Source organism: Mesocricetus auratus, unplaced genomic scaffold (assembly GCF_017639785.1).
Source record: "Mesocricetus auratus isolate SY011 unplaced genomic scaffold, BCM_Maur_2.0 Super-Scaffold_100004, whole genome shotgun sequence".
NCBI classification, from domain to species: Eukaryota; Metazoa; Chordata; class Mammalia; order Rodentia; family Cricetidae; genus Mesocricetus; species Mesocricetus auratus.
The window spans coordinates 16,611,362-16,621,486 of record NW_024429189.1 but is presented as its reverse complement, the minus strand read 5'-3'; the positions used below and the strand labels follow the sequence as shown (position 1 = coordinate 16,621,486).

At 39.1% G+C, this 10,125-nt stretch overlaps 1 pseudogene; it reads left to right on the top strand.

The window, feature by feature from the left end:
• Positions 1-4,369: 4,369 nt before the first annotated feature.
• LOC101841874 lies at positions 4,370-5,121 on the top strand (annotated as a pseudogene).
• Positions 5,122-10,125: the final 5,004 nt, after the last annotated feature.

The following is a 10,125-nucleotide window of genomic DNA, read 5'->3' as shown; positions in this document are numbered from 1 at the left end:
TTGAAAACAATTGAAGATGAAATGTAACACTAAGGAGATTGTAGGGGGGAGATATTACTCACAAAATCCAAATGGATTAGAAAACAGCAAACATCAAAGTTTCCGATGAACATCTGTTTGATTTGGGTATAGTTCTCCAAAAATGTGATATTGCTAGAGTTTTTTATCTGGGTTTGAGTAGAGTGAAAACGAGACATGGTAAATTATCCAGGGCAGGTACTACTCTTAATGAGAATAGTTCTGAGGTTTGCTTTTCAGGTCTCTGACGACTGCCCTTCTAAAGAGCTAATGTGTTTTGAACACTTCTGTACATCAAAATGGAACAAGTGTCCAAAGACTGAAAGCTGAGATAAAGACAAAGAGGTTTAGATAAATGGCTGAAAAACATCTTGCTCACACCAGCCAAACAGATGGAGCAATCAGATTTTATCCTGTAAGATTGTGTACAATCACTTTTCTATCACAAACTGTATTTCTAGTCTTATTTCTGTTAAACCAAGTGGAGAAGGCAGTTTCTGCAGAGACTGGTTGTTTATAATCAGTCTGCAAGTGAAACCAGGACAACTTATTATTTGCTTGTCAGATCACCTGTAATAAAAACAAAGTATACATGTCAGTTCAATTATTCTGCAGAACTTCTAATTCCATATACTATGAGATAAAATATTTCTAAAGTGGAAAGTAACATAATATTTCTGAAAAATTCAGGAAATGATATAATTACTCACAAAACATGCAGAGCACATTCCACAAAGGAACTAGGATTTATGCCCTTTCCTAGAGTTCTCGTTGCGAAGCAAGACAGAAAAAAGGAGCTGGATATGCTTTCTGTGACTTCAGTACCTCCCCAGAGAATTTGATTCTTACTGCAGCTTCTTGATGGGGAACTAAGCTGAAATCACTTCTGTGTACTCTTTCTAGGCTCTGTAAATGACTTAAAAATCACAAATGTTCCTGTTTATTTTACAATTCCTATTCATGAAATGAAAAATTTTTAACCCTCTTTGTATTGTAAACTTTTTCTTTTCTCATTTAACATTACTCAATTTATCCATTATGTTATAGAACTATTATTTGACATTTTTATGGTGATATAAGGGGTGATTGTTGCTTAACTACAAAAATGAATATAGTTGGTCAAATATGAGTGTTTCATCAAATGTACTTAATGAAACATTTCTTTTTCAACAACTACAATGAAATCATGATGGATATCTCCTTATTCTTCTACAGATCCCTAGAACTTTGGGAATTTGATTTTCATTTCATTTACAAGATGATCATGCTGAATAGTCATCCTGTATCTTCAATTTTATAGCCGTTGTCACTACAGTCTGTATTCTATTAGTGAGCCTTATGTTATGGAATATTACTTTAACTATGTAAAGGTGCCTTGTCTATGCTTATACTGCATTTGTTTAATTATGTAAAGATGTGTTGCTGTTTCACCTTGCCTGTCTGAGGTACCTGATTGGTCTTGTAAAAAGCTGAATGGCCAAAAGCCAGACAGTAGAGAGACAGGTGGGGCTGACCTACAGAGAGTGTAAGTAAGAAGATTCTAGGCTCAAGAGAAAAATGAGAGAGAGGAGAGAGGTAGATACTCTGGGCTAGAAACCAGCCAGCCATGAGCTAGCCAACAACCAGTCATCCAGACGCACAGGAAATAGAAAAGTAAGATATACAGAATTAAAGAAAAGTAAAAAGTCCTGAGGCAAAAGATAGATAAAGAGAAACAGATTAAAACAAGAGCTAGCATTTATAACTAATAACAAATCTTCACGTCATAATTTGGGAGCTATTACTGGCCCAAAAGAAAGTATGCTAAGCCTTGAAACATATTTTAAATTTATTTCTTCTTTTTATTATCATGAGTACTGATACAATATGATACTTCCATACATGTATGCACTGTGGGGTTAGTAAAGAATCCCACTATAATAATGGAATATATACTTTTCTTGTGTGTAGACAAAAATATCTGACAGGAGCTAGTTAAGGAATGTGAGAGTTATTTTGACTCACATTTCCATAGTATAGATCATCAACTAGAGGAAGTCAAAGTGGCTGGTTACTGTTATATCCATATTCAGAAATTAGAAAGATAGAGATGCAGGTTCCCAGATAATTTCTTCTTCACATGCACATTGAGTCATGTTTCAGGGAACAATATTATTCACTTGTAGGGAAGGACCCCATTCAATTAATCTAATCAAGAAAATCACACAAAATATGGTCAGAAACTGCTTAATCTAGATAATCTCTACATGTGTGTCTGGAATCTCCTCACCAAGGTGATTCTAGATCTCATCAAATTGTCATTTCTCAAGAAATTTCAAAATTCATTCTTTCAGAGAGTTTGAAATGTGCACAATAGTCTATGCTGTTGATGTAATGATCAGAAGCTTGTCCTTATTCCTTGAGTCCAATTGGAACTTTGTACTCTGTGATAGCAGGTTTTTTGGTCCACCTCTATGACTAGTCTCTGATTTTTACCAACTCATTTTTCAAGTTTATAAGGTCAATTCCCCCCTTCTCTCTCCCTCACCCCCTCTCCCTCACCCTCTCTCCCCATCTCTCTCTGTGGCTATTTGAAACAGGGTTTCTCTGTGTAGCTTTGTAGACCAGGCTGGCCTTGAACTCAAAGAGATCAATCTGCCTGCCTCTGCCTCCTGAGGGCGGGATTAAAGGTGTGTGCCACTACCACCCAGCTAAAGTCAATCTATTTAGGTTCCACATATAATTTGAATAGAACTCCAATATGTATTTTTATTTCAGATGTTGTAGTATTTTTTAAAATCTTTTTCATTGTCTTTTACTTAGGTTTCTTTTTTATGCTTCCATTAACCTGAGTATTATATTTACCTTATAAGATATTATTCGAAAAACTCTATTAAACTCAATATAGGAAAGTGTTGTTTTTTTATTAGTTTCCCCTGGTGGCTCATCATGTATTTATTTTTGGCATTTTAAAAGACTTTAGATTCTGTTATTTTTATGCTGAATACTAGGTATGGTTTTCTAGTTTCTTTATTCACTTATGTCTTGATAGTTTGTTTCCATCACTTGCCTATTATACATGGTGTTGCAATGAAATGGGAGTGTATATGCACCCGGCCAGAATATGAAACCATAGTAGTAAAGTCAGGTCATCGGTATCTCTTCCTTTCTGTTTTTTTTCCTTTCATTCTGCCAATACTGTCTTCCAGTCTCTTTATACCCATTTACATTTACAACAGTGGGAAAAGGTGTTCTATCTGCCACAAACTAGCCAGCACTTGTTGTTTATAGTATTTTAATATTTTTCTTTTATTGTTTGCTACTGAATGTTGGAGTTGCCATAACCAATCTGGCTATAAATGCCTAGTTAGTCTAAAACATCACAAATGTTTTTGCAATTATATAAAGTGTCTGTTCCCAATGTTGGTATTCCTACTCTTTCTCCTCTTCGTTCTTCTTCTTCTTTTCTTCTTGGTTATATAATCCAATGTCCCAAGGGATTTTTTTATTTGTTTGTTTGTTTCTCTAGAACAAAATGGGCTTCAAAGTCTCCTGGAATTGTAGCATTACTTACTTTATAAAGCTGTTTTCTGTACTCTTTAAAACATCTTTTTCTTGAATGACTCATTGTGTGATCAGGGACCTGTGAAGATTTCCACTTGCCAGTTCACTTTTAAAACCCTTATTTTGTTTTAAGAGTAACATTAGATTGTGTGTGTGTGTGTGTGGTGTGTGCACTCGTGTGTGCATGTACATGCATTTAATTGCCATTCACAGTCACCCATTTTTCACCCCAATCCTCTGTGATATTTCACCATACTCTGTTGGATCTATGTCTTAGTGAGGGTTTCTATTGCTGTGATGAAACACCATGACCAAAACGTCAGTTGGGGAGGAAAGGCTTGCACTTCAGCTTTGCTGTTCATCACTGAAGGGAGTCAGGATAGAAACACTAATAGGGCACAATACTGGAATCAGGGCTGGTACAGAGCCATGGAGGAGTGCCACTTACTGGCTTGCATCCCTTGGCTTCCTCAGCCCAGTTTTTATAGATCCCAGGACCAACATCCCAGGAATTGTAGCACCAAGCATGGAGTAGGCCTCCCCAATTGGTCACTAAGAAAATGCCTTATAGCTGGAGAATCTTATTGAGGCATTTCCTCAGCTGGGGCTTCTTCATCTAAGGACTCTAGTTTGTGTCATGTTGACACACAAAACTAGCCTCTACAACTATTCCCTAGTCGTCTTGACACACAAATACATCATTAAGTCACATCCATTCCTTTCTTATTCATCCCCAAGATCTCACATTAAACATCTTTCCAAGGTCAGTCTTTAAAATTTCAGTCTCTTTAAAAGTTCAAGTCTTCCTCTCTTTTTGCTGACTGGAACCATGGAGGCTGTTCTGGAGAAGAAAAAGAAGGTTCCTGCTGTGCCAGAAACACTTAAGAAAAAGCAAAGGATTTTCGCAGAGTTGAAGGTGAAGCGTTTTCGGAAAAAGTTGGCACTGAAGACACTGCGGAAGGCACGGAGGAAGCTTATCTATGAGAAGGCAAAGCATTACCACAAGGAATACAGGCAAATGTACCGGACGGAGATTCGCATGGCTAGGATGGCAAGAAAGGCTGGAAACTTCTATGTGCCTGCAGAACCCAAGCTGGCATTTGTCATTCAAATCCGAAGTATCAATGGCGTAAGCTCAAAGGTCCACAAGGTGTTGCAGCTGCTCTGTCTTCTTCAGATCTTCAAAGGCACCTTTGTTAAGCTCAACAAGGCTTCAATTAGCATGCTGAGGATTGTGGAACCATACATTGCATGGGGGTACCCCAACCTGAAGTCAGTCAACAAGCTCATCTACAAGCAAAGCTATGGCAAAATTAATAAGAAGAGAATTGCCTTGACAGACAATTCCTTAATTGCTCGATCTCTTGTTATAAATGGCATCATCTGCATGGAGGACCCAATTCATGAGATCTATACAGTTGGAAAACATAACTTCCTGTGGCCCTTCAAATTATCTTCCTCACGAGGTGGAATGAAGAAAAAGACAACTCCTTTGTGGAAGGTGGCGATGCTGGCCACAGGGAAGACCAGATAAACAGGCTTCTTAAGCAGATGAACTAAGGTGTTGCCCATGGTTTTTTTGTAATCTGGTCAGATAATAAACAGTCACAGCTTGGCAAAAAAAAAGTCCAAGTCTTTCATCTGTGGCCTCCTTAGAAAAATCAAAATTAAATACCTTCTTCAAGAGAGGAGGATGAGGATACCATCATAATCTGAACCAAGCAAAACTAAACTCCAACAGTATAAATAACTCAATGTCCAGTTATCTGAGATTCACTCATGATCCTTCAGACTCTTGCAAAGGGCTATGGTCACTTCTCCAGCTCTGCTCTCTATAGTACACACAGCCTGCCTAACTTCACTGCTGTTCCTGTTGGTCATTGTTTGATACTGGCATCACCAAAATGCTGGGGTCTTCTCCTGCAACTAGGCTGCACTTTCACCAATAGTCTCTGATAGGCTTTCCTCATTGTGTCAAGCCTCAACTTTTTTACATGAACCCTTTAGTATTTTAAGGGACTAGTCCATCACTCAGCCCTCTGCTTTAGCAACCATGACAGGCTACAGGAAAGATATGTAGGCCTCTGACTCAGCACATACCATGAAGAAACTCCAGATTCTCTGGCCTCCCAGAGCCTAGGTCCAAAATGGAACACAAAGAAACTCCAGAGCCCTCCCTAGCCTACTAGATACTTGGTTCCTGGGAACTGTTTGGTGAAAAAAGAAACTCCAGGGGAGACCAACAACTCCCCTATAATCTCCAGGATACAGTTGTGAAAACTATTGGTAACTATGCACAACAGGCCACCTGAAAGTAACAAGACAAAGCCATAGAAACTACAGAATGTTCCCTCTCAGCACTGACCAATAAGAATAATTGGTATACAGGTATTTCATGCCAAAATATGACTTTGAAAAATTATCCTAATTGCTCTCAAATGTCAACAACTCAGAAACCAATCTGTATGTACTGATGTAATCCTGTGAGTTTTGTCTTTAAAACCTAGCAGTAGACAGGGAACTTCAATTGCTCTAGAGGCTGCTGCATCAGCTTGCCAGAAAGGATTCCTGTCCTGGTTGGATGAACAATAAAACTTTGCTTTTACAGTTCAGTGGATCTGTCTCCCTGGTGGTCTTTGGGGATCTATGCGACTTGGGCACAGTAGTATTCAGCCTTCACTTGCCATTGAGGCTACACTTTCACCAATGGCCTCTCCCAGCCTTTCAAAGTGCCAAGCCTCAGCTGCTTTTCCTGACCCCTCATGCCTTCAAAACAAGTACCATCTGGGTGATGGTTACATATTGCCAAGTCCTGCTGCCAGCAGAAAGAGCAAGCCTTGGGTGTCTCTGTAACACACCTTCTCAGTGCTCTCAGAAAACACTTCCCAGAAGATTTCATCTCAATAATGCTGGCCTCTTCTTAATAACTGCATCAACATAGAGTTTTCAGTTTAGTAGTTCTGATATCTTGTTAATCACAGCTGATTCTTCCCCCATAGCTAACCAGAGCTACAGAATCATAACTCAAAATAGCAAATGGCCTTGATAGAGTCTTCAGGTTTTACCTCTGAAATTTCATAAGCTTGGCCTCCAACTTCTGCACTGACCTCAACATTCTTATCTTCCAAAATTCCACAGAACACCAACACTGAATCCTTCTTCTAGTCCAAAGTTCTAAAGCTCTTCCATAATTCGCACAAAAAGATGGGCCGGTTTACTACAGCTATACCCCAGTAAACTGGTAGCAATTTGTCTTTAGGGTTTTTGTTGCTTTGAAGGGACACCATGATGACAACAACTCATAAAGAAAAACACTTAATTGAGGTTGGCTCACTTACACCTTCAGAGGTTCAGTCCATTATCATCATGGTGGGGAGCATGACAGTAGGTAGGCAAACCAGATATGGTGCTAGGCTGCAAGTTCTACATCCCAAAAGCAACAGGAACTTGAAACACTGAACCACTGAGTGGTACCCTGAGCACAGGAAACCTCAAAGTCTGCCTCCACAGTGATGCACTTCCTCCAACAAGACCATAACTATTCTAATAAAGTCACACCTCCTAATAGTACCACTCCCTATGAGATCATGGGGGGGGCAATTACATTTAAACTACCACATTCCACAATCTGGCCCACATACCTCTGTAACAGTATTATAATGCAAAATGCATTTAGTTCAGTTTCAAAACTTCCATAGTTTATCGTAGTCTCAACGATGTTTAAATGTCAAAAGTTTAAAGTCTTTTCTGAGATTCACTCAATCTCTTAGCTGTAATCACCTATAAAATCAAAATAAAAAACCAGATCATGTATATCCAACATATTATGGGACAGGATATACATTATCATTCTAAAATGTAAGGATGGGAACATAGTGAAGAAATCTAGACCAATGCAAGTCCAAAAACCAGCCAGCCAACTCCAAATTCTTATTCTTCATGTCTGATGTCAAATTGTTCTTCAGATCTCCAACTCCATTCAGTTTTGTTGACTGTAAAGCATTTCTTTCTCTTGAATGTTTTTTCTTCATGCTAGTAGCTCTTCTCAGCAGGTATTCCATGACTCTGGAATTTCCAACATCTTGGATTCTCTAAGGAAATCCAAGCTTCAACTTCACAGATTCATGCAATGTCCTCTCTACTATGCCTCCATTCAGAGACACCCCTGATGCCTGCCTTGCCTCAGTGGATTTTCTTAGGGATGGAGGACATTCCACAGTCCATTTTGTCTATACTTAACTCTAAAGTCAGAACCACATGCCTTAAGCTGCTAAATTCTGCTGCTTGCCGGGGCTGGAACACAGTCTCCTTGTTCAATTATATCTTTCCCAGCTTTCTGTTTCAGTGCCTGAGCTTGGCTGTCCCAAAACTTGCTCTGTAGTCCAGGCTGGCAACAAACTAAGAAATCTATAATCTTCTGCCTCTCCAGTGCTGGGATTAAAGGCGTGCCCCACTACACCTGGTTCTAAGCTTTTCTTTAGTTCCTTTTCACAAGTTGGAAATTTAGCTGAGCGTTATCTTGCCGTGAGGTCACCACTTCCTGTATTCTATTTCCTAATCTGTTTATCTCCTTAAACTGAGGTATTAGTGGCATTCTACTTACTGTTGCTCTTGCTCATTGAACTATACATTTTGTGATTTATCTTGCTCAGCTTGCTCCTCTTCATAATAAATCTTTAGTTACCACTAATATCCACACAACAGTCTGTACTAGACTGTTTTGAGATTTCTGCCAAAGGAATTAATCTAAAACATTTCACTTCAATCTTAATCAGACTCTTTAGACAAGGGCAAAAACAGCCACATTCTTCACCAAAATATTGCAAGACCAGTTTCTAGGCCACATACTAAGATTCATCTTCCCTGAAACCTCTTTCTTTTCCCCTCAATACATGTTTTTATTTAAATTAGAAACATGAATGCTTCACATGTCAACCCCTGGTCCCTCTCCCACCCCTCCTCCCTTGGCCCTCCACAAACACCCCTCCAGTCCCCATATCATTCCCCAGGGAGGGTGAGGCCCACCTTGGAGGAATCTCCAGAGTCTGTCGTTTCATCCAGGGCAGGACCTAGGCCCTTCCCCATGTGTCCAGGCTGAAAGAGCATCCCTCTATTTAGAATGGGTTCCCAAAGTTCATTCATATGCCATGCTAAATGTTTATCTATTACCCAAGGCCCCAGAGATTGCTGAGGCCTCCTCACTGACACTACATTCATGGAGTCTGGATCAGTCCCCTGTTAGCTTCTCAACCTTCAGTCTGGGGTTCAAGAGCTTCCCCTTGTCAGCTGTCTTTGTGAGTTTCATCATCATGGTCTTGATCATGTTCCTCATCACTCCTCCATCTCTGTCATTGGATTCTAGGAGTTCAGTTCAGGGTTTAGCTGTGGGTACCTGTCTCTGCTTCCAACAGTCACTGGATGTAGGTTCTAGGATGGCATATAAGATAGCCATCAACCTTATCACCAAGGAGGGGCTATTAATGTAGTCCCTCCACTATTGTTTAGTTTGCCTCTGAAACCTCTTTATCCTCACAGTTCATCAAATCACATTCAGCACCACTGTCTTCCATGCCTCTAAGCAGCACTTAAAGAATTCCACTGCTTTCCTAAACCAAACTCCCAAAGTCTGTATTTGTCTAAACAAAAACATAGCCAGGTCTATAGCAGCAATATCCTACACCTGGTACCATTATTTTTTAAGTTAGGAATTCCACTGCTACAATAAAACAACATCGATTGGGCCATCCCCATTGATCACTTAATGAAAAAATGCCTTATAACTGGATAGCATTGAGACATCTCATCAACTGAAGATACTTCCTCTGGTGATTCTAGCTTGTGTTAAGTGACACACAAAACAAAACCAACCATTGCAGTCTATTCATGTTTACATGTTTCTCTACACATAGGAGGCAAGAGTCATGGTATAGGCTTTCAGATTTTTGTTTATTTCCCCATAGCAGATGAGCCTTTCAGGACATTACACAGACAAACAAGATTTTTCTCTTACTCCATATGACTGAACCAATTTTCATGCTTCAACCAGAATCAGAGGTAAAGTGGGTTTTTTTCTCTTTTTCTATTGTTTTGTGTATTTTTACTACTGTCTCACTTTAATATTGTAATTCTGTGATGGGGTTTTGAGTTGGAGGAGGAAGAGGAAACAAGGAGATGGGGGTGAGAGAGAAAGGGTTGGGCACAGTGTTCCATTATTCAGGTTTACTTCTCCAACAATGGGGGAAATATTGAAAAAAGAATTTTAATTAATGGACTACAATGGAAAATGAGTACAGTAGTTGTTTTGCAAATTTCAAGTTCTTTCTTTTTCACTATTGGTTTTTCCTTTCAAATTCTTCATATAATGAGTTTCTTTAAAATATATTTGTCATCTTTTCATCAGTAGGCAATGCCACTTTAGTTATTTCAACCAAAAATCTCATCTAATTCCTTCTCTGTATTTGAAGACAACAAACACACAATAAAAGTCCTGCAAAGATAGAATGCTATTAATGCTGTTTGATAGCAAATATTCTAATCTACTTAGCTGCTGAAGCTTGTTTTTCT